Here is a 6244-nt window from a genome sequence, read left to right on the forward strand (position 1 = left end):
TTGAACATTATGAGTAAAAAAAAAAACAACTCATTTTTATTTGTATTATCAATATTTAAATAATCATTTAAAAACAACTTGGGTGCAACCTAAAAGACAAAATGGTGAATAAATCAAATCCAAGTATCAAAGTCGTGTCTATGTTGTTTATCTTTTAGTCGGTCATTACACATTGCGTCAATCTGATAAGATCAGTCATAAACGTATGTGCTTGAGACTGTAAAAATTACGTATTTTTGTCATAACACGCATATTATCCGTTTGATACTTACTATTCTGTAGCTACTTAAACACTATATTAAACAACTGTTTTAAATTAATTCCCACAGTTAATAATTTTGATGAAAACTATAATGACACCGAGTATTAAGTATTAATTGACAGCATTGTAATCAATTATACAACCCAATCGTCTAAAGTGGGTATTTTGGTATAGCAAAATGCTGTTGTGTAGCTCGGAATTGATATTATATCATGGAATGTACCAATATAATATACGTGAAGGTATATGGAAATTGTCTATTTTGTATAGTAACATAAAATACTATAAAACAAATCCGTACCACTCTCATATGACCGTTTCCCTTCTCATAACTTACAAAACAGTATATTATTCACTGTAATTTTTATTTATGAAAATAACAATCGAAATTGTGTTTTATTACTGTTGCTGTTCCAGGAACTCGCATCGTGGTTATGATTTTGACGTCACAATAGCGATAGTGGATTAAATACATACACTTCATAATAATGTAATGCGTATAGGCGTGCGCAGACTTCGTTTTCAGGTGCGGCTACTATTTTATGTCATGATTCACACCTCCCCACAACAATAATTTAATAAGGTGGTATTCAGTTAAAATTAAAAAATGTATACCTAAATAATACATTTTATTCATATCCATCAGTAATTACCTACTCAACGTTTAAATATTTTATTTTAATATGATTTTATAAACAATCGGTTCGCACAGTCTCTGTTAATGCACGAAAATTCAAAACGATTTAAATAGCATAACGCCCGTTACTACGTGATAATAACTAATTAACAGTTTTATTATAACTATGATAACTGATTAGAACGTCACGAGTCGTTGAACATTTGACGCACGATTCAGACATTGATTAAAGAAATTGCGTAGTAAATACCAGCCTAAGGCTATATTACCTATAAAATATATGATATAGAATTATCATTTGTATAAAATATTTTTCTACAGAAAAACGTCGTTCTGTAATAATATAGTATCACCTTATATTATAATATTATGATATAAAAAATATAAATTGGCAAAAGATATAAAAATAATTATTTTGTAACTCTTATTTAATGAATGAACTTGAATATGTGCACGAATATTATGTAATAGTAGTTTACTATTCATACACAAACATGCAGGTTAAAATCAATTTGTGACCTACAATAGAAGATTCGCTCCAGCTTCTTAAAAAAATACCCCAACAACAAAGTTGAACGGAGCAACTAGAAATTCAATTATTTACTGTCTAGTAAAAGTCAGTGTCTTTTGGGATAATGACTTGTCGGAATCTATCGTTTAGATTCAAAGAATAATGTTGGCATATTAGCGTGCAAATTCAAAACACCAATACATTGCATGAATATCAATAAGCAATATAATATAGTTATTAACAGGGCTCGTAAGTTCATGCCCTAAAAAATTCCTAAATAAGCATGCATTTATGCACTAACAATTGGCAAAATATGCATTGAAATATGCTCACTTAAAAAATCATAAACAATTTTTGAAATAACATGAATTAACCATTATTTTTTTTATAGTTATATTTTATTTTTTTATGTCACAACTAAAAAAAATAGATTTTAAATAGATTATTAACGATCGCGTTTTTTTTCGTCAAATGTTGATTCTTTCATAGGTAGTATTTCTATAAAAAAAAAATACATATTGATATAATAATATGAATAGGATATCAAAATCATGTATAATATTATGTCTGATAAAATGTAAATATGCATAAATATGCCAAATAGGCATAAAACGTCTAAATATGCGAAAACAAGCAAAATAAGACTTCGCATATTTAACCGTGTTACATTGCAATGGATTTCTATGTCATCTAGCATTAAATACAACTTAGCAAGATTTATACGCAAATTCATGAACTTACGAGCCCTAGTTATTGATATTATTGTCTCCAGTCTAATCTTAAAAAACACTTGCAAAATCATCTCCTTTAATTTTGAAAACATTGGGATGGTCGAATTGCTTAACAATGTTCAAAAATTGAACTGCTTTAGTAGAACCTACTAGAACGTTTATTGGATTCTAAAATAAAAAGATACATTTCCGGTGACAAGACCCTCTGGAGAGCTCCTGGGTCTAAGTTAAAAAACTCTCGTATGCATGAACTTGTAAGATAATAATCTTGCATAAAAAATCCCGACGTCGTGATATTAACATAAGATACGGACAAATCGTAATTTTGAATGTGTCGATTAAAATCTAAATTACCGTTTACAACATATACAGTGTTAACATTGGTAAGATAAGGTTTTTCTGGACAACATTTTCTTTTAAATATGGTATATTAGCGTAGGTACTAAAAAGTTGTGATTATAAGATGTGTCCTAATATTACGCGTTAGACGGTATGGGTATTATTGGAAATTTATTAGGAAAAATAAAAATAAATTCGATGAAAAATATAAGAATTAAAACAGAGATCCGCCTAAATTGTACTAGGTATATTACTTATTAGGTGTGTGTGTGTGTGCGCGCGTTTATGCTTAATACGAAATGGGATCCAACATATTATGGTAAACGAGCACCGAAGTGAGATCCGAAATGCCAGGTCAGACGACGATTTTGCTTAAAACGAAATCTACTGATGACTTGACGTGATATTTCATTGAAATTACCCTCACCTCATAAAATGCGGAAAACAAGAAATATGTGTGTAATTTAGTATCGGTGTGTTCCATGTAGGGCGCACCGCTATCGATACGTACATAAAAACTATTTAATATTGCACACACTATGCATGGATATTAACGCCATCTCCGAGATCTAGGTATCGGCAACGTCGCATTAATTAATCCGGATCTAATATAATCGATTCAAAACCATATTATTACAATAACGTTAAAACTAAAACATAATCTATGTATTATAATTTATATCGGCTTCGCAGTAGACTCGAGAACGCTCGACTGGAGCCATGCAAATGTTTAATATTTTTTGAACCTCGTGCGAGTAGTCTATTTTACACAATTCCTACAATAAATATTACGTACAATATCTTGGATCGTTTGTGATATGAAATACATACTAACAATAATATAATACAGTCTAGATTTTCATCATGACATCATACCCTCGAAATACTCAAATCGGCCGTATAATATACATTAATATTATAATACATATCACTTACTGTTCATTTCCACTTTGTTAGTTGTAGTAAGATACTTTCGCAGTCGGGCAGACCTATATAATTTTTAAATGTATTTTTAATTCAGAAAACCCATGCATCTGTATACTTGAAACTACCTAAGGTAGAAGAAGTGGATATCAAAAGTGGCGTCGAACACCTAATTTATCTATGACATCTGCCATAGAAGATTTTTTAGATGGGGGGGGAGGTGTCTACTTAGGGTACTGCTGGGGTCCGCGGCTGTGGATCTAGAGTAATACGTATACTAGTTAAATTTTGTTATATAATAATATTATATTTAAATCGATCTCGTAACGAATTCTAACACAACCTTCTTATAAAATTGAATGTTATACGTAAAGTGTATTATACATTTATACTCCTGTGGATCTCGTAACGTTCTTATTTATATTTTGGTATTTTTGTGTACAGTGATTTTAAAAATGAATCAATTTCTATAATGTCGATCTCACAGAGCACATTAGCTACCTTGTGTGTGTGAGACTTTTAATCTGATATTTACTATATTTTAACAGATCTCTTAACGAATTGTTAAAATAAAACACAATCTTACTGTATTATATCTACTGGCTACTGTGGTTAACGGATCTCGCAACTTTCTTATTTATATTTGATATTTTAGTAATATACTGATTTTAAAAATAAATAAATTGCTATAATATGTGGATCTCGCAGAGTACTTTAGATACCATTTTTTTGGTGAGACTTTTAATATGATAATCATTATATTTAAACAGATCTCTTAACAAATTGTTAAAATAAAACACAATCTTCATACAAAATATAATACGTAAAGTTTATACATACCTAGTGGCTACTGTGGTTAACGGATCTCGTAACGTTCTTATTTATGTTTGGTATTATGGTGTATAGTAATTTTAAAAATAAATATAAATTTCTATAATGTGGATCTCGAAGAGTACTTTAGATACCTTGTTTTTGTGAGACTTTTTATATGATAATTATTATATTTAAACAGATCTCTTGACGAATTGTAATAAAATCTTCATATAATATAATAATATGATACACAACGTTTATGCTACTGTGATCAACGGATCTTGTAACGTTTGGTGTAGTGATTTTAAAAACAAATCAATTTCTATAATGTGGATCTCGCAGAGTACCTAAGCTTCCTTGTGCGTGTGAGACTGAATTTGATAATTATTATATTTAAACAGATCTCTTAACGAATTGTAATACGATTTTCTTACATATTAATACACAAAATTTATACTACCGTGGTCAGCAGAACTCATTTTACTATCATGTACTTGCTACTTCTGAAGATCACGTCATAATAAATCCTATTATAGAACTGATATTTGGAGTCCCACGCACTTTATAGAACACGGACGTTCATTCGAACCATATGAGATCCAAATTTAAAATTCTAGACTAATCTATATATTACACATTATAATGCACTACCTATACTACTTGAGTAACGTCGTGAGATCCGAAATGGGAACATTACGATTAACGATTATGAACTATTACAGCTGTCTGCGACACACGGCACAGGGTCTAGATATTCAGTCGAAATTGTGCGAACACAGTTGAATTGGTTTCTAGATGGTAGATACATTTAGTAGACTTTAATATATTATATTATAATATCTAATATTATACAGTGGCATTGGACTGGCAAAATATTTTCAGAAGATCTTTAGTGATAGAAATGATTATGAACACTAATTACTAAATAGTAATAGGTTTATTTAAGTAGAGGCATTTTTTAAGAATACCTATAGAAAATGTATCACACGCTCCGAGATCCATAATTTGTGTTTATAAGACATTTTGGACCTCGCGACGTTTTCGTTGAATTTTGGTTTAGTAAATAATTTTTACTATTTGATTGATCTCGTAATGCACGATAGTATAGATACAGTGTATATTGAAAAATTGCCAACCATACTGTAGACTGTAGTGCAGTGGGGTATTTAAGGGGGGCGATAGGGGGGGCAATTTCCCCGGGGCGCCAAATCCTGAGTTCTCAAAAGGGCGCCGTCACTAGACGTTATAACAAAAAACATTTTTTTTTTCATTTTATTGGATTTATTGAGAAATTATATTAGTGATAACTGATAGATAAGTGATAACCTGTATATTTCTTATAATATCATTTATATTTCTATACATATTTCTATATGTAATATATAGATATAATGTGTTTTATTTGATTATAAAGGTTGACTTATTTACTAGGAATGGAGTGGTAATGGTAAAATAAAAGTGTTCTCAAAATGAGTAGAACCATAAATGCAATAAGAGGAAAATAAACATTTTGGGTTATCACTTTTACAGGGCGATTGAAAAAAATTCGGTTTTGGTTTCGATTTTGTACACCAGTTTTTATTTTTTTCGATTTTGGTTTAAATTTTTCAAAACTGGAATTAGGAAATTTCGCTTTTGGTTTCGATTTTGTGTACCGGCTTCCAATTTTTTCCGTTTTTGGTTTCAGTTTTTAAACGGTTTATATCGGTATCAAAGCCGTAGGACTATTTACGTTCTTAGTTCTTAAATTCTTAGTTTATTAATTGTTTTGAATCGCCGGATCGAGCGTTCCGAATCACCTGTTGTGTAAAGTAAAATTTCCAAAATGCCAAGAAACAAAGATTTACAAAAAATACTGTTTTTTAAATAATATTTTCTGTTTTGGTTTGTAATTATAATACCGGTATCCAATTTTTTTTCAGTTTTGGTTTTGATTTTATTTTTGGTTTCTGTCTTACAACGGCTTATACCAGTTTCCAGCCCTGCATTTTTAACTGAGAGAAAAAGTAAATTGTAAATTAGAGGGG

This window comes from Metopolophium dirhodum, chromosome 4, assembly GCF_019925205.1.
Source record: "Metopolophium dirhodum isolate CAU chromosome 4, ASM1992520v1, whole genome shotgun sequence".
Lineage (NCBI taxonomy): Eukaryota > Metazoa > Arthropoda > Insecta > Hemiptera > Aphididae > Metopolophium > Metopolophium dirhodum.